The sequence below is a fragment of the Mus musculus genome, chromosome 3, assembly GCF_000001635.26.
Source record: "Mus musculus strain C57BL/6J chromosome 3, GRCm38.p6 C57BL/6J".
Taxonomy (NCBI): domain Eukaryota; kingdom Metazoa; phylum Chordata; class Mammalia; order Rodentia; family Muridae; genus Mus; species Mus musculus.
This window is the reverse complement of record NC_000069.6, coordinates 9,636,712-9,664,004: the sequence shown is the minus strand read 5'-3', so window position 1 is coordinate 9,664,004 and position 27,293 is coordinate 9,636,712. Positions and strand designations below refer to the sequence as shown.

The 27,293-nt window shown below is 46.6% G+C and overlaps 1 long non-coding RNA gene and 1 pseudogene across 2 annotated transcripts; one reads left to right on the top strand and one right to left on the bottom strand.

The window, feature by feature from the left end:
* The first annotated feature begins 886 nt into the window (after positions 1 to 886).
* On the top strand, positions 887 to 16,393 carry Gm33169. Of its 2 annotated transcripts, none has more exons than XR_878676.2 (6): positions 887 to 1,079; positions 1,640 to 1,683; positions 2,074 to 2,160; positions 2,688 to 2,830; positions 14,447 to 14,561; positions 15,852 to 16,393. It is a non-coding gene; the product is annotated as a predicted gene, 33169 (long non-coding RNA). The 2 variants fall into 2 exon arrangements; XR_387539.3 differs by having other exon boundaries at positions 1,612 to 1,683.
* Gm17806 (predicted gene, 17806) lies at positions 7,090 to 7,484 on the bottom strand (annotated as a pseudogene).
* Positions 16,394 to 27,293: the final 10,900 nt, after the last annotated feature.

Below are 27,293 nucleotides of genomic sequence, written 5' to 3'. Positions count from 1 at the left end.
ATTTTTAGAACCCAGTGAAAGACAGAGAGACGGGGTGGGGGGTGGGGGCATGTTGGTGTGAGATTTTAATCTCAGTGCTGGGAGGCAGACAGCTGAACCCTAGAGCTCTGGTCAGCTAGCCTGCTTAGCTTAGCAAACACATACATGAACACACACACACACACGTTAAAGAAGGGGCCTTTATATGCTTTCCTTTGTTCCTGACCTTTATATTTATAAAAGCTTCTTGCACTGTAGATGGGCAGACACTGGGCTATTCTACCCTGACTATGCTGCCCTGGCCTAGTTCCCAGCCACGAGCTTGTCACCTGCTATCTTGGCCTTGCCCTGGCCTCTTTCAATATTCCAATGGCTAGTCCCCCTGCCCCCATCTCACCTGAGACCCTTTCCCTCTCCTGCCAGCTATAAGCTGTTCAGCTCTTTACTGCACAGGCAGAAGAGGGTGGAGGACAAGGTTTTACCAAACATTGAGTCAGGAAATGCTTCATATTAGTATCAGTGCCAAAGTCCGGGCTGCAACTGGAGTTCTGAGTACAGAAATCAGCAACTGAGTGCACAGTGCACAAAAGCCACATGCACACGCGCATATACACACTCACAGTACACAAAGCCACACATGCTCGCACATGCACATACAGATGCGCGCACATGCACACACGCGCAAGCACATGAACACACATACATACAAAGCAGTGAGCCCACTTGGTGCACCCACTGCCTCAATGCAGCATAGCAGGTGGCACTGTTCGATCAGAAGGAAAGCACGGAGCCACACTGTGTTCTGAAGAAAAGCTTCCCTAGGACGCTGCAGTTGCTGAGATAAGCTGAAGTCAGAAACTCCAGGAAGATTAGGCCTCATATCAAAGCACACCAGGAGACTCTTGAACCATGCAGGAAGGTAGATCGGCCCTTCACATGTGTGGTCCATTGGGAGAAGGCATCCGTGGTGAGCTGTAACATCTGGGAAGCTGAACAGGAAACAGGTGCCTCTCCTTGCTCCCTCCGTGCTAGCAAACATCTTTCCTGTCACAAAGCTTGATTTCTTGATCCTGGCGATGTGTGTTTGGAACTCAAGCACGGTAAACCTTCACATTTTCTACTAAAATGCAGATGTCACCAGAATCCACATCAGTAGAAGGACAAGCTCTGTAGGGAAAGCCCACTACAACACCCTCAAGTCCTCAGCTCCCCAGATTCAGGCACGGAAACCCCAAAGGGCTCCACACCAGCTTGCCTTAGGCTGTTCCTTCTGCTACTTGGGTAGAGGAGAGAGCCTGGCTCACAATGTGTTCTCAACTCATCATGGCCCCAAGAAGCCAGCCTTTCACCTGACTCACAGATGGAGCCTTTCAGTGTTAAGAGGTAGCTGGTTTTTAAGCTACGGCGAGCTATGGCATCTAACCACGGGGCAGCTGTCCTTCTGAAGGAAGCAACTGCTCATATTATTATCTGGGTTGTGGGTTATAAAGAAATAATCCCAGGCTCCTGGGCTTTGGTGAGGAAGGATTTAGGAAAGTCAGTGGAAGAGACCTGAGCAGGCAGAGCGCCCTGAGATTGATGGGAGTGTTGTGAAATATAATGCGGTGAGTGAGGACTTTTGGCGGGGCTCAGTCCCACTCTGCTTTTCCTTCCTTAACAGCATGATCTACGGTGATCAGACCTGACGGAGACCTCAGGTGACAGGTAAGCACAATGAGAAACGGATGTCTCAGGAGGCAGGTTTCGTTGTAAGCTCATGTAATCGGTGGTAACAAAGGCTACTGAAACCGTTGTGGGGTAAGGGCGGGCTATGGGGTGAGTGTTCATCGTTGGTCTGGACCAGGTTTCTGGGAATGCCTCACTTGCATCAGGAGGAATTTTAGGTGCTGCTGGACCTGACCTTATAAGGGCGTAGGAAGTTTAACCTGGCTACTGGGCTCTGTATCCTCCCCTGGTGAGACAAGGGTGGGAACACAGAGCTACACAGGACATGCAGGCCCAGGGTGGGTGGAGAAGAGGAGGCTCCTACTCCAGGCAATCTCAGGACGAGATTTCTGGGGTTGGGACAAACCTTGACCGCAATCTTGCTCTAAGCCTGCTCCCCACAGCTCTATAGACTTCCCTGATCCCACAGACAGGCCTGTGCCAAGGTGTGCCCCTGAATAATTATGCCATTAAAAGGTGTGTATTGGGGGAGGGGAGGGGAGGGGAGGGAGGGGAGGGAGGGGAGGGGAGGGGAGTGAGGACCTGGGGAATGGGCAGGGGCAGGCAAGCAAACATGGAGACAGGCAAACAGGTAGGAGCAGAGCTATGAAGGCAGAGAAAAGGGGCAAAGAGAGGGAGAGAGGGGACACCAAGAACGAAGGGAGGGGAGGGGAGGGGAGGGGAGCGGAGGGGAGGGGAGGGGAGGGGAGGGGAGGGGAGGGGAGCTAACGCTAACAGGGAGGCATGACATGAGGTGGCAAATTAAAAAGGAGCAGGTCCTTGCCACCTTGCCATCGCCACCCAAGCTAGCCTCAGTCTGAGTCAGCAATAGGAAGGCTGATGGTCGTGTTCTTTCCCGGGTAGCTGCCTCCTCTTCCCAGGAGCTCAGGGCAGCTGTGAGGGCACTGTGGGGGCAGGGCCTCAGAATCCCAGCAGGCTGAGGCTGAGCGGCCTGGAATGTTGCTAGGTACAGACCCCTCACTTCTCTGGGTCATTCCTCATAGGCAAAGCTCCAAAGAAAGTGCTGATTGGCCGAACAAGGTCACACGGTCCCTTCCTGGCCCTGCAGTTTGCCCAGTTGGAGGCAGATATACCCCTCCTTCAAGATAACACAATTGGGGGTGAAGGAGGAGGAATTTCCTTCAAGGTAATAGGGGCTTTTGGGTAAAGAGGTTGGATATTAGACAAAACAGTGAGATGCAGTGATTACAGGGACTGCCCTTGAGTTTGAAGTGTTATAAAATGTTGAAGATATATATACAATGCGCATGGGATTGATACACCATAGACTGTCTTAGTTTGGGCTTTATTGCTGTGAAGACACACTATGACCAAGGCAACTCTTATAAGGGCAAATATTTAAGTGAGGCTGGCTTACGTTCAGTCTCATTATCTTCATGGTGGAAAGCATGGCAGCATGCAGACACACATGGTGCTGGAGAAGGAGCTGAGAAGTCTGCATCTTGATCCAACCAGAAGAGAAGGCAACCAGAGGAGAGACTCTGGTTAACAGGCAGCTAGGAGGCTCTCAAAGCCCACCTCCACAGCCATACCTATTCCAGCAAGGCCACACCTCCTCAGAGTGCCACTTCCCATGGGCCAGGCATATTCAAACCACCACTGAGACTCTGAGAATATTCCTCTCGAGAAGAGGAGGACTCAGCTCAACAAGATGGACCACAGAGCAAAACTGCACTGAGCTAATGAACAGAAGGAAGAGTCTAGATGCAAAGTGGTACTTGCCACATAGGTTCAAATCCTGATATGGTCCTTGTGTACTCACAAGTGAACCTATGGACCATGAAAGAGCAGAGAATGCAGAGTAAATGAGTCCTTTGCGTCTGTTTTAAATGCTAAAACAGTGGCTCCACCCCCAGCACAGGGCTCCACTCTCAGGACATCCCAGGAAACCCTGTCTCTAGACACTATTAAAGCTGATACCAAGCCAGGTGTGGTGGCACATGCCTTTATTCCTAGCACTTGGGAGGCCGAGGCAGGCAGATTTCTGAGTTCGAAGCCAGCCTGGTCTACGAAGTGAGTTCCAGGACAGCCAGGACTATACAGAGAAACCTTGTCAGAAAAAAAAAAAAAAAAAAACTGATACCACGTTAGTCTTTCCTCTCTACTGCTCCTCAGGCCACATCTCTTAAATACTTCAGGTGGCACTGAGAGGTGTCAAGAGATGTGTTGAGCCCAGGTGACCTGACCCTCAGGAACCAAGGAGGAAGCAAGATCCACTAACCTCTACATTTTTGTCACCAGTGGGACCTTATTGGCACCCTCAGTCTGATAAAGAAAAACAATCACCATGGTCTCCACAGTAGACCGTTCAGGGGTGGTCTCTGGACTATTGGGGCTGCTCTTCCTCCTAGCCGAATCATTTTGAGCAAGTGTAGTTTCATGTTACTTATAAAAAAGAAGCCCTGTTTCCAGGGATTATTGTAACAATTAAAGAGATGGCAGATTTAACGCAACTGAGCATACAGTAGTTAGTGCTTAGTGTATCTGAGATCAGTAACTCACAGCATCTACCCACTGGAGCCCAGACACAGTCAACCTCTGGCTTTCCACTAGAAACATGGTTCAAACCCTGTACCGCCCATACAGGAGCCAGCTGTGGGCCTCTCTGCCGGCTGTTATCTCATGCAACAGCCTTGATTGTCAACTTGACAGGACTTGGAGCTAGCTGGGAAGCACTGCTCTGTTCATAATGTGAACATTTCTAAAGGATCAGCTGAGCAGACAAGGCCTGTCTTCAGTATGGGCTGTAAATGAAAAAAATCAATGGGAAGGGAAGGGAAGGGAAGGGGAAGGGGAAAGGGGAAAGGGGGAGGGGGTGGGGGGTGGGGGAAGGGGAAGGGGAAGGGGAAAGGGAAAGGGAAAGGGAAAGAGGAAAGAGGAAAGGAAAGGACTGTTCCTAGTACAGAGGAGGAGGAGAAAGTTTATTGTAGATGCATGGATGAGTCAAGAGAAGATATGACGAGACTGAGCTGGACATGTGGAGCTGGGGTGGAGGCCAGGGGTCGGAACAAGGAAGCCAAAGGTACAAAAGGGGCAGGTGGCCACAATGGGTGGATTATATGGGGAGGAGCTTCTGGGGAAGGGCTGGGAAGTTCATGGGGAGAGGGTGTAATATGGGAGCCATACCCTGTATCAGGTGTGGACTGAGGGATGCTGGGAGAACCTGGAGGCCTATGTTTAATAGGCACCTCGGCCTTTTGTCCAGGTGTGAGCTATAACAGATAGCCACATAACCCAATGAGCAGCACAGATAGAAAGAAAGATGCCCTAGGAGCGGCTGTGTGGGGTACCTACCTATGCTTCCTCTTGCTGAGTGAGCAATTTATACTTGCTGCTGCTTCCACTAACATCAGACTCCAGGCTCTTAGGCCTCCAATGTGTATTCAACACCAGTGAACATCTATGTGGGAACTAAAAAAGGGGAGCCCCGGGGAAAGAGGGGGAGGGAAAGGCCCCTGCCCCGCCAGAGTTTTCCCTACTCTCTGGTCAGTCAGGCGTGGGAGGGCTGCTACCTACCTATTCACTCACCCCTGGGTGGGCATTCCTCTATCCCACTCTTCAGGGGGTGGCCAAGGGGTAGCCCTGCCTGGGGACCCTGGAGCTACCTTGCTAAAGCCCCGGGGTTATAGGAGAGAGGGATGATGGAAGAGGTTCCAACACTGACCAGAGTGCGCAGCAGATCTTGACGGAGCAGAGACTCTCTATGGTTTAAGAGCTTTATTATAAAAATGCAGGGAGAAAGAGAGAAGGTAGAAAGAGGTGGGGGAGGCTAGAGGGAAAGAGAGTAAGAGAGAGGAGAGGAGAGGAGAGGAGAGGAGAGGAGAGGAGAGGAGAGGAGAGGAGAGGAGAGGAGAGGAGAGGAGAGGACAAAGAGAAAGGAGAGAGAGAGAAAATGGGTGAGAGTGAGGGGTAAGAGGCAGACAAGTAAGAGCATAAGAGATAAGAGAGAAAGCAGGGGCTGAACAGCCCCTTTTATGATCTTTACGGTTGCTAGGTAACTGGGGAGGAGTTTATCCTAGAGGTCAGAAGCTTGGGCCATTGCCTATGTGACTACTAACCATGCTTCTCTTGTGGGAGCTGTGCAGGAGTGGGTGGGGAGGTGGGGGGGGTGGAGGGTGGTAACTTAGCCAGGAGCATGAGGGAACGCCTACCATGTCATAAAGGTGAATTATGACCATCAGGGTTCAGACCTCAGCTCGACTGGAGACCAGCCTGCAATTCCCCACACATCTTGACTTTCAGCACTGGATTTGGGCAGCTTCAGGCAGCTGGCTTCCTGGACTGGCAGCTTCTGAGTTCTCAGCCTATCCAGTGCTGTAGACTGACATTGTTGGGCTCCTGTCATAGGAGCCAATCTAATAGGCATCCTTAAATAAATTCACATGCATTATGTTCCCAGCCTGATACCCATCCAGAGAGGGCTGAGATCGAGTGAGGTGGAGTCAGTAATGCACAGGGAAGATGTAGCACACATGGAGTTGTCAGTGTGAGATGCGAGTGTGATGACCCTCCCTTTTACACAGTGCTACCCAACTCACTGGGGAAAGGGTTGAAGCGCCCTCACCTCCATATGGTTTACATCTGAAACGGAAGGAGGACACTGAAGATGCTGATGTCACTGAGTAGGGAGGAGGTGAAAGGAGAGGAAAGAGGACTCAGAACATGTTTTGTGTATGGATATGTGATCTGGAAGATGGGCTGTCAAGTCATACCCATGCCCCTATATCAATTCTAGTACATTCCACCTAGGAGAGTTGGGTTGTTTTGTGAGACCCCGACTTAGAGTGTTTCTACCTGGAAGGTAAGGCCCCTGGATGTTCCCCAAGCTTGTTTTCCCTGATCTCTAAAAATGCAGGCAGAAAGAAGCTCTTTGTTCTCTATAGCCAGCAAAAAGCCTTTTTGTTTCTGTGCCTTACAGCCAGAGATGCGATAATTGTAGGAAGACCTACAAGGACATGGAGATAGAGGAGGCTGCAGCTCACTCCCCCCGCCCCTCGCCAGAAAGGAGCTGTAGCCAACTCTCCTCCCAACTCCTCCCAATTCCTCAGCCAGCTGTTAAAAGCCCCCTACTGTCACCACTCAGGGTCAAACTCCCCTGCCCTGGATGGCAGAGGGACTTTTGTCCTCAGCTAGCTGATAATAAAACCTCTTGCAGTTTGCATCAGGTGTGGTTTTCTCTCGGGACATTGGGGCGTTGGCCAGCTCATCCCGGGACTTGAGGGGAGGCCCAGCTTCAGGGGTCTTACAGTTTCTTGTTTGTTAGTTTAATCATTTTGGAGAAGGGGAAATCACACGTTAACAATCCATGATGCCAACTTCCTGTGGAGCTAAGCTCAGCAAAGAGAGACAAGTTCAACTTCCTTTTACCAGTATGAATGAAGAGGTACTTGGCTGGGCCACCATGTACCTCTTTTTGTCCACTTACGGGTCCATCGTACTGTTCTCCTGTGAAGACAGGAGTATGTCAATGAAAGAATGTTTGAAGCTCACTTAACTGTCTCTCACCCAGTAAGGTCCATTACAGAGCACTATCCAGCCATCCAGATAGTCGCCTTCACCTCCTTCCCCAAAGGCACTCACTTCCTGGTTTCCAGAAAGCCGTGTAGTAAAATGGTTGCTGTGCAGGTTTCCATCTGAGGTGGCGGGTGTCAGCTGGATGGGCTGCCTGCCTTTGATGGGGTTCCCTTTCACACACACTGGCAGTTTCCTGTACTCTCCAGTAACTGTTGCTGTTGTCCACAGATCTTACAGAGCAGTCAGTGACTGCTGCCCACTCCCTGTCATCTGCGTCTTGCTTTGTTCCATGTATGTCCTCACGGTGACTCTTCCTGGTCCCTCCAGATCTGGAGAGAATTCTTTTTTTTTTTTTTAAGATTTATTTATTTATTATATGTAAGTACACTGTAGCTGTCTTCAGAAGCACCAGAAGAGGGCATCAGATCTCATTATGGATGGTTGTGAGCCACCATGTGGTTGCTGGGATTTGAACTCAGGACCTTCAGAAGAGCAGTCAGCGCTTTTACCCCCTGAGCCATCTCTCCAGCCCAGGAGAGAATTCTTAATGTGCCATCACCTATATGTGCCTGAATTTAGGAGGAGACAGGCTCTCCATGAGAATCTGCACAATGAGCCTGGCTTGGACAAAGGTGATTCAGGTTCAGTAATTAATGGATGCTTCATCGCTTACAGAAAATCATCTGTGTATTCGAGGTACCCCCAAGTGGTGAAGCGGGCTTCAAACATTCTTCCACTGACATACTCCTCTCTTTGCAGGAGAACAATATGGTCCACCCATAAGTGGACAAGACTGGAATCAAGGCTGTTTATGAAAATATTGTTTAAAAAAAAAAAGAGGCTTCGTGACAGATATGTAGGTAAAGAAAAGGAAAGCCCAAGAACTTAATGGGGGATACTTTTAATGTTGGAAGAGCATGTAGGGAAACATGATGCTGATCCTTAAAGGACCAACACTCCCGTAACAGGAGTTAGTGAGAGCAAGGCACAAGAAAGCTGTTTGAACCAGGCAGTGGTGGCGCACGCCTTTAACCCCCCAAACTCAGGAGACAGAGGCAGGTGAATCTCTGCGAGTTTGAGGCCAGCCTGGTCTACAAAGCAAGTTCCAGGACAGCCAGGGCTACACAGAGAAACCTTGTCTGGAAAGAAAGAAGGAAAGAAAGAAAGAAAGAAAGAAAGAAAGAAAGAAAGAAAGAAAGAAAGAAAGAAAGAAAGAAAGTAAGTTAGTTGTTTGATTGATCGTAGGTTTATGTGACTCACAAGCCTTCAGGTTGAAGACCTGAAAAACCAAGATAAGGTTCACAATTTATGCTTCAGTTCTATAAAGACACTCAGGTAGAAGTGTGATTGAATAAGATGGAGCTGGGAGAGCCAGCAGAGCCTGTCTGTTCAGATTCTCCCAGAATTCTGTGGAGCACACCTTCCTTCCAGGCACAGGGCAGGATCCTTTCTGGAATGGTTTTAGCAGGATAGGTTAGGTCATTTTGCAAGGAGCAGTGGTTAGTCAGAAAGTCAGGAAAGGCAGGATCATGTTTTGGGGGGTTATGTCTGGTTTTAGAGAAAAGGGTTCTGGTTGCTATCTTCACATTGCAGGAGAGGAAGTCTAGCTTGTGTGGCTTGTGCAGAGGGAGTGGTCAGAGAGGGGCTGGGAGAGCTCTGTGGGCACCCTTGTTGCCTAGGACTTCCCCACAGACACCCCAACCTAAGCATTTGCATATTTTTCAGGCATTTAAGTAAAGGGTGGAGGAGACACTTAGGAACAGACAGTTGAAAGAAGAGAGAAAAAAAGTTCCAGACAATGGCAAAATTACTAAATGTATCCCAGATTCAAAATGGAGAACAGGCAAAAAAAACATGTCATTTAGGAATCCTTGGGTGTCTGTTGTCTTAAAAGTCTTTGAGGGATTCAAGTAGACAGCAGGCTCCCAATCAACTCATCTCCACAAGCAGACTGATATTCAAAGAGGAGTGGAGCAGAAGTCTTTGTTAATCATAATAAAGAATTTGCTGCATTCAAATGAAATACCAGCAAAGTGGAAGCAAGCCAGGGCAACACCAGTTTCCCAGGCGGGAATAAAGGCAGCACTGAGAAATTATAGAGCCTTCATCTCAATGTCTGTAATTTGCAAAATAATGGAAACAATAGCAGGGTAAGTTTGCCAAATACATTTACAAATGAGTATCATTCCCGTTAATCAAGCTAGAGATAACGAGCAAGGCTGCTGGGGAGTAGGGGAGGGGTCACAGCCCTCCCTCCCCCTTGATAGAGCCTGTGACACAGTGAATACATTAGATACATTAGATAAGCTTGACTTTAGCGTCCAGATGAATTTTCATCCAAGTGTGATGGTTAATACCCACCAACAACTTCACCGGATATGTAATTACATAGGAGACATACCCAGAGGCTGTGTTAATGAGAGTGTGAAAAGTTTAAAAGATCTGAAAAGATCCACCCTGGATATCTGTGCTCTATCCTGTGAGATCCTGAATGGAATACAAAGGTTTAAACCCAACAGCCCAGTGAGTGGTGCTATTCACATCCTCCTGGACTGTGGACTGGGTGGCCAGTCTCCTCCTGCTCCTTTGCCATGTTTTCCCCACCATGACAATCTGTATACCTCAAACCCGGAGCCCAAGTCAACCCTTCCTTCTTTAAGTCTCTCTTGCCTAGTGTTTGTCACAGCGGTGACAGAAACAACTGATTCACAATGGTCCCTAGTGCACCTGTTACAGACAAGGCTAAAACTGCAAGGAAAGAGCCAAATAGCCTCTGATAAATGAAGCCTCCCATGAATGCTGTCTGTCTGTCTGTCTCTCTGTGTGTCTTTCTCTGTGTCTCTGTCTGTCTGTCTCTCTTAAAGCCCAAATGAGACATAAAATTAGAAGGGCGGTTAAGCCATAAACTTCCTAGAACTTGGGTGACTGTCCTCGCAGGGGTCGCCTGGCCTGACAGGCTCTCCTTCCAAGTCCAGCAGCACCTCAGCAGCTTCCGGGATGCCCCTTCCGGCGCTCTTCCCACTCTTGTCTGGTGAGATGCAGCTGCAGAGCGGGCAGGGCATGCTGTCCCTTCCGGGACTCCCACAAACATGATTTTTCCACACTTACTTCTTGTATTGCATTTGATTTATGTAACTTGAATACTTCATTCATAGAGGAAAACTTTGAACTTTTAGAAATGATGTCATTTGGGGTAAGGTATAGCAGACCTGGGCCTAGGAGCTGCAGCCAGAGAAAGATCTTTGATCTTCCTGGATGCTAGGCACCACCAGCTCCTAGGCTCGTCTGTAGCGTCCGAGTGGTTCCAATGCCCTCCACTAGTTCCTTTTGCAAGGCCAGTTCCACCACTGTCCACGTAGATTTAAGAGCCAGCAGCTCCTCGTCCCTGGTTTTCTCCTTTCTTGATTCTTCAACCCGGAAATGCCAGTAATCCAGGCCAATGGGCTTAAACTCCCTAAATTTTACAAAATCCCCCTTTTCATCCATTGCCATTCGCACAGCTCAAGGCGGACATGTGTTCCTCCTTCCGTTGGTCAGGATCCCCAGGCCTGCGCTGGAATCCATCCACTTCTGTCTCTGTGGAGACCTCACATCAGTCTCAGTCAGTCAGCCCTTGAACCCAGTGCTGCTTCTAGCTCCCCCCCCCGACCCCCCCACCCCCCACCCCCACCCCGCTCCCCATGGCTTCAGACTTGACCTTCTGAATGGAACCATCCTGCCAGGCCAATTCCTCATGCTGAGCCCTTAAACCTCTCTCCCATTCCAATAGTACAGAAGATAAAATCTTCCTAAACGCTTCTAATAATTCCCTCATTTCTAAATCATTACCTCATTCTTCTCAAACCCTGGGACAAATGAGTGAGGTGCCTCCTTCACATATCAGATCATACTTGACCTCCAGGTTCTCCCAGCATCCCTCAGTCCCATTACAGGGTATGGATGGCATATCGTCTCCTACCCTAAACTTCTCCAGCCTAGAGGCTGGGCTGCCCTTCCCTGTATAGTCCAGCCATTTTAGATACCCATCCTCTTTTGGGCCTCTTGGCTGCTGCACCTGGTCCACCCCACCTTCTCCTCAGAAGGCTCAGGGTCCAGCACAACCCATGGTAAGACTGTTACAGAAAGGAACAGAATACCAGAGTGCAGACTTTAGGTTAACCCCATTCTGCTCCCAACACCTGCTGCGACTCATCTCTTGATTATGGTTCTCCCTGGAGATTCTTTTCAGGTTCATGAACATGTTCTGCCCCAGGCAGGCTGTTGTTCCTTTATATTGCCAGATAGGAGTGAGGCTCAGGTGCTCAGAACACTGTACAAGCAGACTTGTAGCCAAGATAAGAGAGGACATATGGTGGTTTGAATAGGAATGGCCCCCATAGGAATGCTTGGCTATAGGGAATGGAACTATTAGGAAGTGTGGCCTTGTTGGAATAGGCATGGCATTGCTGGAGGAAGTGTGTCACTGCGGGTGGGCTTTGAAGGTCAAGCAAAGACTAATGTCTCAGTCTCCTTCTGCTGCCTGCAGATCAAGATGTAGAACTCTCAGCAACCTCTCCAGCACCATGGCTGCCTGCATGCTGTCATGCTTCCCGCCACAATGATAATGGATTAAGCCTCTAAAACTCTAAGTTAGCTCCAATGAAATGTTTTCCTTTATAAGAGTTGCCTTGGTCATGGTGTCTCTTCACAGCAATAAAACCCTCACACGGAACTTGGTACCAGAGACTCAAGTATTGCCGTGATAGGCCTGACCATGCTTCTGTTTGGAGAAATGTGGATTATGGGATGTTGGAATAGAAAAACAGTTGAATGCTTTAAATGGGGCTTAACGGGCCATTCTAGCAAGAACATAGGAGACATTGGTGCTGAGGGTGATTTGAACTGTAGGGACCTGGTTCAAGTGGCTTCAGAAGAGAAGCATTTTAGTACATGACCTAGAGACTGTTCCTGTGGTATTTTGGTGAAGAATGAGGCTGCTTTTTACCCTTGTCCACAAAGGTTTGTTTGTTTGTTTGTTTTGGTTTTTTGTTTGTTTTGTTTGTTTTGTTTTGAGGCTAAAGCTTTGGTTTTAGATGAATTCCCATGACAGAAGAAATCTCGAAACCACCCAGTACAGACTTTGTTGTGTGGTTGTCAGTGGTCACTCTTATCCAGAGCAAACTGACCAAGGAAAATACAACAAGCATAATTCGAGGAGAAGGGGGCACCACGAAGTGGAAGGGAGCCAAGTCCTGTGTTCAAGGAGAGAAAGAGACTAAAGAAAAACTGGGTGTTAAATGGAGTAAAGGGAGTGGGAGTAAAGGAGTAAAGATCTTGGGGCAAGACCCCACCCAGCTGCCTTTCCACCTGGCGGAAGGAATTAAAGAAAAGTTTAGGGCCAGGTGTGGTGGTGCTCTCCTTAATCCCAGCACTCTGGAAGGAAACAGAAAGGTGGTGAGGATGTAACTGAACGAGGGGACAAAGTTCCAGCTCCATCAAGCAGCAAAACTAGGCATTAGAGTCAAGGATAGAAGAGGTTACGGAATCTCCCCCTGGGACTAAGGAAAAGTTGCTGAGGCCAAGTGTATGGCACAGGCATTCCTGCATGGAAGCCTAGAGAGGCCACCGTGTGAAGCTGTGACGGTGAAACCTGTATCTTCTTGGAAATCCCAAGATGTTGGAAATGCCAGAACCATGGGATACCTGCCAAGGAGAGCTGCTAACAAGGGAGTGGAACCAGCCCAAGAGCAAAAGGTATTTGTTGCAGTCAACAGAGCTGGAAAGAATTGGAGATCTGAAGACCATTTTGACATCAAACACAGAGATGCAGATTTTAGAGTTTGCTCAGCTGGGTTTCTGTCTTGCTTTGGTCCTCACTACGGTTGCTTGCCTATGTTTTGGAAACAGTAATGTATATCCTCTGCCATTATATGTTGGAAGTATGTGGTATGCATTTATTTTTAATTTTGATTTTACAGGGGATTACAGTCACAAGATCTCAGAAGAGACCTTGAACTTTCAAATAGGGTTAAGACTGTGATTGCCTCTGGGGGCTTCTGAGGGCGACTGAGGGCAGCTTTGCATTATTTTATGACTAGAAGCCTATGGGGGCCAGAGAGATGTAGAACTCTCAGCTCCTTCTCCAGCACCGTGGCTGCCTGTGTGCAGCCCTGACTCTGTCCATAATGATGATAGACTAAACCTCTGAACTATAAACCAGCCCCAATTAAATGATTTCATTTGTAAGACGTGCCGTGGTCATGATGGCTCTTCATAGCAATGGAACATTGACTAAGACAGGAGGGAAGGAAGAGGACAAAGGAAAGATGGAAGAAGGGTCAGAAGGAAGGTCAGGCTGAAGGAAATAATAAAACATTGAAATAAAAATTTCAGTTTAAAATTAAATTTAAAGTTGCATTAAAATTGAGCATCCTCTTACATCTTCTTCCCCATGAAGTTACAGTTTCTAACATAAGTAGCTTATAGAGAGAAACTCCCCCTTTAAGTCTCCTACACAAAATAGAATGTAACTTGTTTGTTTGGGCTTTTGGTTGTTTTTGGTTGTTACAGGGTCTCAAGTAGCTCACCCTAGCCCAGAACTCACAAGATAGCAGAGAGCAAACACTTGATCCCCCCACACCTGAGTGCAGGGCTTACAGACACCTTCAGGGAAGCCTTGGCCTTCTCTAGGTGAAGCAGAGAGGAAGCAAAGTGTTTCCTGTCACATTTTAATACTGCTGTGTCACAGAGCTGCAGCCTCACTGTCCATCCTGACAACAGAAACCATGTGGGCAGTGAGAACACTCACATCACTGCAGCCCTTGTCCAGTGGAAGAAGAGAACAGGAGGTTCCAGGGTCTCCCACTGGGATGGCAAAAGTCCCTTGTCTTCTTAAGACACTTACTTCTAACATTAATAGTCTTAATCATATTCTGATGGTGGTTTTATTTTTCAGTGACTGATACCCTTAAAGAAAAGAATTCTACTCCACAAGTGTCATCTCCCTGTGTAAAAATACAGGGCTGTGCATACACTATAAGCAAAACACAGGGACTTCCAAATGCAAATGAATGTGACTAGTTCTTGAGAAAATAAATTGAAAGCATACATACTATTCTGTAGACATATACAAACCCATGAATTCATATAAATGTCTTTATTCATTCATACACACAGAAAGAGTGCAAGTTACTCTTCCTGATGATGAACAGTTATGAACTGTTTAAAATGCTCATTGCTTTTTACCAAGGTCAGCGGGGGACATCTGTGTTACAAAGGGAAGTGGGACGCCTTTCCGAGGACCACCCTAGAGCTGGATCCAGAGAGGTGAAGAGTCCAGAGTGAGGGAGATGAACTGCACACAGGTAACCATGCTCTGAGTTCAGGGGGATGGGGCGGGTGCTGGCACAGTTTGAAGAAGGCCCTTTCTTTGACAGAAAGGTGAAAAGGGAGAGGAACAGAGAGGTTGGGATGGATGCTGGAGGGCTCCTCAGCAGAAGTCAGAAGGAAGGGAGGAGAGTTACAGGACCATAACCCTGTAGTTGAAGGGCCACTGGAAATGAGTGCGTTGTGAAACTCGGGAGCAGCCAGGCCTCCCTGGGGTAGCCCTTGCCTATGATCCCAGCAGAGGTAGGAGGTTCAGAGGTTCAAGGTCACCCTCAACTATTCAGTAACTTCAAGGTTGGCCTGGGCTACAAGGACAGTATGTGCCTTTAATCCCAGCACTAGGGAGGCAGAGGCAGGCAGATTTCTGAGTTCGAGACCAGCCTGGTCTACAGAGTTAGTTCCAGGACAGCCAGGGCTATACAGAGAAACTCTGTCTCAAAAAACCAAAATAAATAAATAAATAAATAAATAAATAAATAAATAGGACAGTATGTAAACAAGCAAACCACTAATAAGTAAATAACTTTAAAAACAGCTCTGGGACTGAGCTCAGCGGTTAAGAGCACTGACTGCTCTTCCAGAGGTGCTGAGTTCAATTCCCAGCAACCACATGGTGGCTCACAATCATGTGTAATGGGATCTGACACCTTTATCTGGTGTGTCTGAAAACAGTTACAGTGTACTCATATACGTTAAAAAAATTTTTAATCTTAAAAAAAAAAAAAAGCAAACAACTCTGCAACAATCTGGGGACAGCAGCGGACTAGAGGGGCCGTAGAAAGCTGAGTGAGGATTAGAGCCATGTAAGATGTGAGAAGGAATAGAAGCGGCTCTCAGGAGGAGCCTGAGGACTGGGTGGGGGAGGGGAGCGTTCCCGGAGCTGCTGAGAGCAAGGGCCCCTAAGCACAGGCACACCCTGTTTGGTGACAGAGTTCCTTTGGTGACAAGCTTCTGGGGCATCCTGGTTTGTGCGTCCAGAAGCTTCATCAGGTGCAAGAACCTTTTTGGGAGAAAATGTATAAAATACGTTATTTAGGAAGAGCATCTTTAGAGTAAAAGAAATGGCAGCAAATTAAGGGTAACAAAAAGCTGAAAAACAGCACCTCTAGAAATGGTAATTTTCTTATAATTGTCAGTCAGCACGTAGCATTATTTATCTACATTTTCTCCATATCTTTTCTTTTTTAAAAATGAAAGTTATAGAATATAAAATTTACCATTTCAAAGTGTGCAGTCTAGTGTTTTTTTTTTTTTTCCTGTCTCCTCAGAAGGAAAACCCACATCCATTCCACAGTTACCCTGTTCCCCCACAAGCACCTCCTCACCGCCCATCCACTCCTGTCCGTGCGGGAGGGCTGAGCGGTCCCTCCTCTGGCGCGTGTGCACAGTGGTCCTTGTGAGTTTTCATGGTACTGTCTCTCCTTCTCTGGATGGACAGTCTCCATCACCCTACCTTCAAATCACCAATTATTCTACTTGATCAGATCTACTATTGAGTGTTTTCAGTGAGCTGTGAATTTCCGATATTATGCATATTAGCTCCGGAATGCTATTGGACTTAAAAACAAAAAAAACAATCTCTGTCTCATTATCAGTGCTCTGCACTTGAAAAGTCTGATGCCTTTCAACTTTCTAATGAAGAAACTGAATATTTTATTAGTTATTTTCCTGTAAAACTGTTGCTTAACCAGTAAAACAGAGCCAGCAGATATAGCACACTGCACAATTAAGATAACATTGTTCATGTGTCCCTATTCAACTAAAACACTTTCCTCCACACCCAGTAGCTCCAGCAGGATGGTCATTAAATATCTTGACCTAGATCCAGAAATAAAGGAAAGCAAGTTACAATATTATGTAAAGCTTCTAACAACGTTATCTGAGAAATACGTCATTTCTTAAAAACAGTTTTATCACAGATAATCCCATGAACTATGAATACAGGAGCCTAGAGCCAAGTCTAAAATAAAAGTGAGCCGAGCGGGCTGGAGAAATGACTCAGAGGCTAATGACACCTTCACCCTCTGTAACTTGTAACTTGTAGTGGTTTGAGTGAGCAATGGCTCCATGGGCGCAGGTACTTGAATGCTTGGTCCCTACGTGGTGCTGCTGTTTGGGGAGGTGGTCCAGCCTTGCTGGGGGAAGTATGCCTCTGGGGTAAGTTCTGAAGGGCTCACAAGCTTGTCCACTTCCTGTTCTCTCTGCTTGCTGTTGTGGTTTAAGATCTGGCCACTCAGCTGGCTGCTCCTATGGCCGGCTGCCATACCTTCCCTTTACTCTGGACTCTCCCTCTGGGAGCATAAACTCCTCCCTGTGCTCTCTTCATTATCAGATATTATCACAGCAAAGGAAAGTAACTAATATTCTGCTTTTAAGGAGGACACAAGTTCTTTTCCCAGCACCACGCTGCTATATTTACCACTGCCTGGAACTCCAGTTCCAAGGACGCATGCGCATGTGCACACAGACAACACACAAAGATAAACCTAATACAGGAACAAACTCTTAAATCTGGAGTGTTTTCTCTCATAGCAGTATGCAGTGTGAAGAAAGTTCCTTTGCCTAATGTTCTTATTTTCCGTCTTCTACCCCCACCAGTTGTAGGGCAGATTTGCTGGCACCGGCAGCTTTCAGTCCTCTGCAGGTTGTCTGTATTTCTCACGTACCTCTCCACTCCTTAGCTAAACCACTTCTTTTGTTTGTTTGTTTTTGTTTTTCGAGACAGGCTGTCCTGGAACTCACTCTCGAATTCAGAAATCCACCTGCCTCTGCCTGCCAAGTGCTGGGATTAAAGGCGTGCGCCACCACTGCCTGGCAGCCAAACCACTTCTAAAGGGTGCTTCATCATCAAGCCCCTCCAAACGAGCTCTGCTGCAAGCCCTGGATGTTTGGCACGTGTCTCCTGCATGCCCATTTCTCCAGAAAGAGAGCAGAGCTCAGTGGCAGCTTCCACTTCCCAAAGTCCCAAGTTTGTCTTGCTTTTCCAGGTTCTGAGCCAACTTCAGACAGACCACAGTCATTGTCTCTTAAAGTCTGCTATGCAAAGTGGGTCATTTACACTTTCTTTGTTATTGTTTTTCCAGGCAGGGTTTCTCTGTGTAGCCCTAGCTGTCCTTGAACTCACTTTGTAGACCAGGCTAGCCTCAAACTCACAGAGACACCGCTGCCTCTTCTTCCCTGGTACTGGGAGTAAAGGCATGGGCCACTGTCACCTGGCTCATTCCCAGATTTTAATATCATTTCCTGTGGAGATGAACCAGGGCACTCCCCCATATGTGCATGTGGTGGACCAAGTGCATGCTTGGTCCAAGGAGTGGTACTCTTAGGAGGTGTGGCCTTGTTGGAATAGCTGTAGCCTTGTTGAAGGAAGTGTGTCTTTGTGGATGTGGGCTTGAGACTCTCCTCCTAGCAGCTTGGAAAACAGTCTCTTCCTGACTGGCTTTGAATCAAGATGTAGAACCTCCAGCTTCTTCTTCAGCACTGTGTCTATGTGGATGCTGCCATGCCATGATGACAATGGACTGAACTTCTGAACTTGTAAGCCAGCCCCACGTAAATGTCCCTTATAAGAGTTGCCTTGGTCATGGTGTCTCTTCTCAGCAATGGAAACCCTAACTAAGACTGTGCGCCAACAAATGGTCAGCATCCTAAAGTCCAACCTTTTGATCAACTACCCAACACCTTGTGGGCTTTTCTAGTCAATCGTGGGGAGATGGGAAAAAATAAAGTAAAAGGAAGATCCATTCTACAAAGAGTTGGGAGGTAAAAAAACAAAACAAAACAAAACAAAAAACCACTCCTTACTTCATGAATATGTATGTAATATAGCTCATGCATAGTCATGAGAATAGCCTTAGAATCCTCAGCCCAGAACCTGCTGTAGTGTTTCCCTCTTTGGGTGCAGCCCACTCCAGTCTCTGAAGTGCTTGTTTACTTGGCTAAATAAACTGCTTAAACTGTCTCTTGATTGATAATTTCTTCAAGAATACACAGACCCCTGAAATAATGCGGTCAAGTTTCTCTCTGAATTCACATACTCCTGACCTCACAACATGAGTTCCGGCAGTATTCCCACTTAAATACCCCACTTCAGCAACTCTGTGGTGGACAGGCCTTGCTGGGCACCTAGCTTGTCTGTGGGTTATATTCCAAGGCTTGCTGGCCCCTCCTACTCTCTGCCATGAGCACAGGAACCTGGAAGATGGCCTGGCTCAGTATTTATTTTCCTAGGTCTGTATTCCTTCAATTAAATATATATATATATATTTTTTTTTCAATTGTTTATTTAAGATCTTTTCCAAGTGTCCAATCAGTCCTCAAAGACAGTCTGGTAATCCTATCCCGTAAATTAGACGCATCCCCCTTTGTTGCCTGGAGAGAGAGAGAGAGAGAGAGAGAGAGAGAGAGAGAGAGAGAGAGAGAGGCAGGCCTGTGTGTGGGTGTATGACTTTAATCCCAGTACTTGAAGGAGGCAGATCTCTGATTTTGAGGCCAGCATGGTCTACAGAGTGAATTCAAGAACAGCCAGGGCTAAACTATCTGTAAAACACACACATACACACAAAAAGAAAGGAAGGAAGTGGGGAGGGGGAGAGAGAGAGAGAGAGAGAGGAAGAGAGGAAGAGAGGAAGAGAGAAAGAAAGAAAGAAAGAAAGAAAGAAAGAAAGAAAGAAAGAAAGAAAGAAAGAAAGAAAGAAAAAGGAAGGAAGGAAGGAAGGAAGGAAGGAAGGAAGGAAAACTTCATTCACAAAGTCGTTAAATAAACAACAGCTAAAATCAGCAGCAGCAACAAGCCCTGGGAGAAGAGAAAAATTAAATCCCAGAGCTACCACCTTAGGATACTCAAACTTTTCTGTTTTCATCCAGTGGGTGCCTCCTGCTGGGGTTAAGGCAGGCATCACCCCCGCCAGGCTGCCAGTACATTTTCCACTGTCTGCACTCTTGGTCACGATGAGAGGATAACTCAGCAGATTTCCTTAGATGCCCGGAACTGAAACTATGACCAGTTTTTCACCCGGAAGCAGCCTGTGTGCTGAGGCCTGGCTGAACATCATCAGGTGATGTCCACTTCTGCCCTAGCCAGGCCATTCCCAAGCCCACAAGCCTGTCAGAGTCCCAGGAAGTCCATGTGAACCTCCCATCGTTTTTGTGGACCTCCTGTTTCCCAGCCTTTTCTTGCTAACTTTTTGGTTTGTGCCAACTGTTTCCTGTCACCTTGGGCTGTGGCAAACAAAGCACCTGCCTGTGACCGCTCATCACCAAGGCCCACCTTCCTCCCTGGTAGCTTTTGCTCTGGGCCACTCCCAAATCAAGGGGAGTAAAGATAAGCCCCTTAAGCTGCCTTTCCACAGAGTCTCCAAGTTTTTTTTAAAAGAAACTAATTATTAATCTTTTAAAATGAGGTCTATTCTGTCTCGCTGGTACATGGAATTCAGGCTGTTCTCTACAATGCTACCTGGAGCTAGGATGGAGGTTAAGATTCAAAAAAAGAAAAAAAGAAAAAATGAAAAAAAAAAAAACCCACCAAAGTGTTCACAGCTGGTCCCAATTTCCAGAGTTTTCCTTGAGCAGACACTTTCTAGATAATGGCACCCACCTTTAACCAGAGCACGCTAGAGGCAGAAGCAGGTGGATCTCTGAATTCAAGGCCAGCCTGGTCTACAGAGTGAATTTCAGGACAGCCAGGGTGCACAGAGAAAGTCACAGACCCCTGAGTCTCACCCCCTGTTGGGGTGTGCGGGTTGGGACAAAAAAAGAAAAAAACCCAAAGCAACCCATTTCCTTGTGACTGTGAGCCTCGTGTTAACTCTGTTTTAAATTTTCTGTGTGTATGGGTGTGTGGCTTACAAGTATTTCTGTCACTGAGAGCAGAGCTGGTGACTTCTGAGGGCAGAAGGAGATATCAGATCCCCAAGTAGCCCGAGAACTGAAGTTATAGATAGCAGTGAGCTCACAATCGATACTAGGATTGAACTCGGGTCCTCTAGAAGAGCAGCCATTAACCTTTAAGCTTAACCATTAAGCCACCCCTCCAAATCCAAATTCTAGATCTAAATCCTATTATGAAGGCTTTGGCCTCGGCTTTGTTTTTATGGAGCAGAGCACCAGACTCCACAGCCTACCATCTTCTTAGACTCACTTCTCTCTGTATTCCTTTTGATTATTTATTGATACAGAAGCACATTTGTAAAAATAATATCCTATTAAAAAAATAGAAATACTGCCCATAGACTTACCCATGGCAGGGATGGTGTGACATACTTACTGTCCCCAGAACAGAGCCAACAGGGCATGGGCTTCTATGAGTGTTGATGGCTGCTGTAGGTGTAAGGCTTGTTTGTTTTATATATCTATATCTATATCTATATCTAGTCTATATAGATATAGATATGTATATTGGTTTTTTTGAGACAGGGTTTCTCTGTATAGCCCTGGCTGTCCTGGACCTTACTTTGTAGACCAGGCTGGCCTCAAACTCAGAAATCTGCCTCCCCAATGCTGGGATCAAAGGTGTGCGCCACAACGCCCAGCTAGATATATGTTTTAATTCATGTTCCTCCTTCTGGAAGTTTTCTCCCTGCCAGGGTTATTGGGGAATGTACTCTGTACTAAGGCTAATGACTCCATGATAATTAGAAGTAGCATGAGCCCAGGAGGCAAGAATGTGGCTGTGTCTCAGCAAAATGGTAAACACTGGGACCTTCAGGTCAGCCCTTAAAGCTGTGGGAAAGAACTCTGAAAACACGTGTTTAAAATATGTAATTTCTCAACCATGTAAAATATAAGGATGCAATATGAATTACATAAGGAGCTTCACAGATCTAAAAGAACAGAAGCAGGTGCACTGAGCCAGTTTGTCAGAAAGATGCTAAAGAAGGAGATAAAGAGATTTGGGGAGTAGTGATCTGTTGTGTCCCGCTAGCGGTTCACATGTCTGGGTTCTAGTCTGGAAAGGCATCTTGGAAACCTGGAAGAGAAGGGGGGAGGGGACAGCTAGGCAGCACGAGAGAAAAAATGGAACCAAGACAAGGCTCTGCTCAAGGTTCAATTTTACTATTACGACATTCAGTTATGAAGCAGGGGAAGGGACCCGATTCCCGCCAAATCATCTTGGAGTAAAGATGCAGGTGACCACGTGATGGCTCTGGAACAGCTAGAAGGCAGGCAGTGGGAGTGGCAGGACGATGGGGCGGCAAGCTCCGCTCCAAGCTCTCTGATACTGAAACCTGAGCAAACAGGTTTCAGGCTGGGGAGGGGAGGTTACAGTGATCAATAAGCAAGACCCCACCCAGCTAAGTTTTTTGTTTCTGCTTACTAGGCCAGGCAGATTCCTGAATTCAAGGTCAGCCTGTGAGGCTAAAGCAAGGTTAGGCTCAGGCTAGTAGGAAGGACACCCAGCTATCTTATGGTCTGTGCTTAACAAAGGCAGGTAGATCTCTGAATTCTTTTTCAAGATTTAAAAAAAAAAAAAAAAAAAAAAGGGGGTATACATCATCCTTTTCCTAAGAGTCAAGGGGCTTAGGAAACCCTTTTAGGTCCTGTAATGCTGATTTGTGAGGTGGTCTACAGGGAACCTGTAAATGACTGAATTGATATGTAAAACAAAAACAAAAACAAAAATAAAAACAAAAAAAAAAAAACTGGGCTTTTGGTCTGCAAGAGATTAATCAGCAGAGAATGATAGTTTTTTGTTGTTATTGTTTTGTTTTTTTTTTTTTTTGTTTTTTTGTTTTTGTTTTTTTTATAGTAGCAAGAGCTGAGCTGTCTAGAGATTTCTGGAGATCGAATACAGCTCTTTTAGAATTTTTTTTCTAACAGAATTTCTGACCTTAGTTGTAAACCCAAGAATTGCTTGGTGGGGAAACAGCTCTTTTAGATTTTTTTTTTCTAGAATATCCACAAATATTTTATAGCAGCTTTCCTGACTTTGGTTGGAAAACCCATGAGCTATCCAGAGTTTTTAGAAATTGTTCTAGCAAGAGGGAGCTGTCTGGAGCAGATTACAGAGCTATCTACAGAGAGCTGTCTAGGGAGCCATCTTCAGCAGACTACAAAGCTGTCAGCTTGTACCCACGATTTGACTTTGAGTCATTTGTTTCGCCTCTCCCAAACACCCCTTCTCTTAGAATCCCTGTCCAAGCCGAGGCTGGTCCTTAGCAAAAGACTGTCAAGTTTTGAAAAAATAACTAATAGGAAGCCTGTGAGATGGCTCAGCATGGAAAGGCACTTGCTGTCTGCCTATGACAGGAGCACAAGCTACATTGTAGATGGAGTAAGCCAGCTCCTGAAAGTCCTCTTCTGACCTCTACACTCATGCCCGATACACACAAAACAAACAAACAAACACATAGATACATAAATAATTTAAAATTACAAAGTAAAATTTTCATTTTATTTTATTTTACTTTGAGACAATGTTTCTTGTAGCCCAGGCTGGCTTCAACTTGCTATGTGGCCAAAACTAACCCTTGCCTCTTCCCCCGCCCCCCAACATAATATTTTGGGGGGGGGGGAATTTCATACAATGCACTCTGATCACACTCACTTCCCATTCCTCCCAGGTTCCCCCTCCCACCCTTGTGCTCCCTCCCCAAATATACCAAGTTCAATTTGTTTTGTTCATTTACTCAATGGAGCATGGTCAAACTCCCAGTAGCCAGCCCCTTAAAGAAAACTGAGTTCTTCCCCTCCCCCCAAGCCCACACCAGAAGCCATCAACTGTGAAGAGCTACATTTCAGCATCTTTATCACAGTTTTAAAGGACTCTCCTCACACAGAACCTTCAATGTCTCTCATTCTCAGCTGAGTCTGCAGTCATTGATAGCACTGTGAAAGAAGCCTACTTGCCCAGAGCAGTCACTGACAGCAGGGACCATGGACATCCACCCAGCCTCTGCTGACAGAAAGAGCACAGACACCAACACTAACTCTCAATCCTCTGAGTTCTGCCTCCCAAATGTGCCACCGTGCTGCCACATTAACAAAATGTCTACTCTCCCCAGGTAGGGCACTGGACAGCAGACCAAAATGTTAATTAGGGCTACCTGCAAGAGCATAGGTGGTTACTTACAGGACCATGGGCTACTTATGAGTGGCTACTCCACCTAAGAAGGCTCTTTCCACAGCCAACCATTTGCTAATGTGTATCTTTTATGTATCTTTGGGGGTGGAGCTAGGGGTGGGAGGAGCAGGACCTCATGAGTGCAAATGAGTCCAATCCTGTGCATGTCTCCTGCAGGTAATTATAGTTGCGGGCAGTTTAAAGGGGCAGAGTCCATGTTATGCCCAAAGACATCATTCAACAATCCTCTGTCCCTTCCTTGTGCTCCAACCTTCTTTCTACCCATCTTCCACAATGTTTCCTGAACCTTGGAGGATGTTTAGTAAATGCCCCATTTAGGCCTGAGCATTCAGCCGTCAGTTGGTTTCAGTGCCTTCACCAGTTAGAGGTCTCTCAAGTCCCGCTGCAAAGATGTTTTCCTAATCAAGGATGGCAGCAGCAACTGAAGAGGTCAGCTCAGGACTTTGGAAAATTCCACCAGACCCCTCCCCTCCTGGAAGAGAAAGGTCATAGAGCACATAGGTACCTCTCCTCTTCGGAAGGGAGAGGCTAACTCCATTCCTCAGACCACAGGGGGCACTGACAGCTGAGCACCTGCAGATAAGGGACACACAGAGCATGTAGACACATTCCTCAGGGATGTGTGTGTGTGTGTGTGTGTGTGTGTGTGTGTGTGTCGTTTCCCCCCCCCCCTTCCCTGCCCCACAGACAAGTTAGCTTTTGCTACCTCATTCCTAAGGACCAATCAGTTTGAAAGTCACACTGTTCTGCCAATCACATTGTGCCTAGTGGCTGTTGCTCTCTTCTACCTCTGAAAGCTATATAAAAACTGGCTGACCAGGCTGCCTGAGGTCACCGCGACCCCAACACTCTGGAACAATAAATTCCTCTTGTTTTTGTATCGATCCAGGGCTCTGCACTGTTCACTGGGGGGCAAGCAGGGCGGGGGGGGGGGTAAGCTAAGGCTTGTCAGAGTCTTACACAACAATTTGTGGGCAAAACCATACTTGTTTAGAAAGCAGTTTAGAAAGCAGTTTGATAGAGTTATCATAACCATAATAGCCAAACAACAGCAACAGCTTCCTTACCAAGACCTATCCTATCACTCTCTCAGCTGTTGCTGACAGGCTTACAGTACATGAATTCTCTTCTGAGAGGTAGGTCTTGAATTTCATCAGGAAGTATTGTACCAGCATGCACATTGCCTGGTGAAGTTTTGGTTTGTTTGTTTGTTTTTTAAAGATTTATTTATTTACTATGTGTAAGTACATTATAGCTGTCTTCAGACACTCCAAAAGAGGGTGTCAGATCTCATTACGGATGGTTGCTCTCTCTGGCCCTGCTTGCTCCAGCCCCACTTGCTTGGGCCCTGCTCTCCTGGTGAGTTTATGGTATAACACAAAGCATGTGGTAGTTTGAATAAAAGTGGCTCCCATAGGCTCATATATTTGAATACTTATTCCCCAATTGGTGGAAGTGTTTTGGAAGAATTAGGAGATGGGGACTTGTTGAAAGAGATGTGTCACTAGGGATGGGCTTTGAGATTTCAAAAGCCCACTCATTCCCAGCTAGTTCTCTTTTCTCTGCCTCTTGCTTGTGGATCAATGTAATCACTCAGCTACCTGCTTGCCTGCTTTGATGTGCCCCACCTTGGACTCGTTCTCTGAAACTGTAAGTTTCAATAAACTCCTTCTTCTATATGTTGCCTTTGTCATGTTCTTCTCGGCAACAAAAAAGTCACTACAATGTAGGGCCTGTAGCCAAGTAAGATTATGGACCACAATTTTCCTTAGTAGTCTGTTTAGCACCTTCTAGCACTATAAAAGCTAACTAACAGAGATGAAGCTTAGTTCCGGTTTGATTTCTTTATGTTGAGGCAAATGATGTCTTTAGCAATAGGGGTTGACCATCCAGCTTTGCTGGGTAGCTGGCAGCAATGGCTGTAGCCTGTACTGTTGGCAGCCTCAGGGGCCTCCTTGTCCAATAGCTCATAGGGACATAGCTTATCTCTGCCATTGGAATTTTCATTTAATAATCTTCTGGTTTCTTTCGGATTTCTGAGTTCCAGGCCAGCCTGGTCTACAAAGTGAGTTCCAGGACAGCCAGAGCTATACAGCAAAACCCTGTCTCAACAACAACAACAATGTACCTTGCATTGCTTTAGTATTTAATAAAGTATTTCAAAAGTGTGGCTTATTCAACATGTTTGTAAACTGTCACCAGCGGCTGAGTGTCTCTACACTTGTGTTCTGGTATATGATGCACATCTTTTTTCATCCATGCAAGGTACATTGTTGTTGTTGTTGTTGTTGTTGAGACAGGGTTTCTCTGTGTAGCCCTGGCTGTCCTGGAACTCACTTTGTAGACCAGGCTGGCCTGGAACTCAGAAATCCACCTACCTCTGCCTCCCAAGTGCTGAGATTAAAGGCGTGTGCCACCATGCCTGGCTGCAAGGTACTTTTTTTGTTTTTTAAAGATTTATTTATTTTATATATATGTGAGTACACTGTTGCTGTCGTCAGACACACCAGAAGAGAGCACCACAACCCATTACAGATGGCTGTGAGCCACCATGTGGTTACTGGGAATTGAACTCAAGATCTTTGGAAGAGCAGTCAGCACTCTTAACCACTGAGCCATCTCACCAGCCCAAGGTACTTTAATTAAAAAGTATAAACATGGTATTAACATTTACAGACACAGACTATGGTAGGATTTTTATTCCCTTTCTTGGGTGACACCTACATTTTCCCAGACCATAACATTCCCGGGAATTTCATACCCATGCTTGCCTCTTGCACTTTTGTGAATGTGTGTCCACCCTCATGTCTCTATGACCTTTCACATCTTTCAGACACTACTCTATATCTGTGAAGCACTCAGAGCATGTGCTGTCTGTGACAGGACCCTTTGACAATGGGTGAAAAGGTCTCTGAAGGCCGCTACCCATCATTCCAAGCAAGGTCCAGTTCATTGCAATACTCAGCAGCTGAATGATATTACAGAAAAGTGTTAATAAGGTCCAATAAAGCAGAAAAAAATCCATCCTTTGTATTAACTGCCTCCTCAAAAAAAAAAAAAAAAAACCATCAGTGTTGGGGGGCTGGAGTGATGGCTCAGTGTTGGGGGCTGGAGTGATGGCTCAGTGTTGGGGGCTGGAGTGATGGCTCAGTGTTGGGGGCTGGAGTGATGGCTCAGTGTTGGGGGCTGGAGTGATGGCTCAGTGTTGGGGGTTGGAGTGATGGCTCAGTGTTGGGGGCTGGAGTGATGGCTCAGTGTTGGGGGCTGGAGTGATGGCTCAGTGTTGGGGGCTGGAGTGATGGCTCAGAGATGAAGAGCGTGTGCTGCTCTTGCAGGGGATCCAGATGCACCCATCCTGGGCAGGTTAGATAATCACTTGTAACTCAAGGTAGGATCTAATGCCCTCTTCTGGCCTTTGTAGGCACCTGTATGCACATAGTGTGTGTGTGTGTGTGTGTGTGTGTGTGTGTGTGTGTGTGTGTGTGTGTGTGTTTAAGGACACATTAAGGACAGGCAATAGTGGTGCACACCTTTAATCCCAGCACTTGGGAGAGAGGCAGGAAGATTTCTCAGTTTGAGGCCAACAATGTTGGACCCAGTGGCATGGGGGAAAGGCACTGCCATTAAG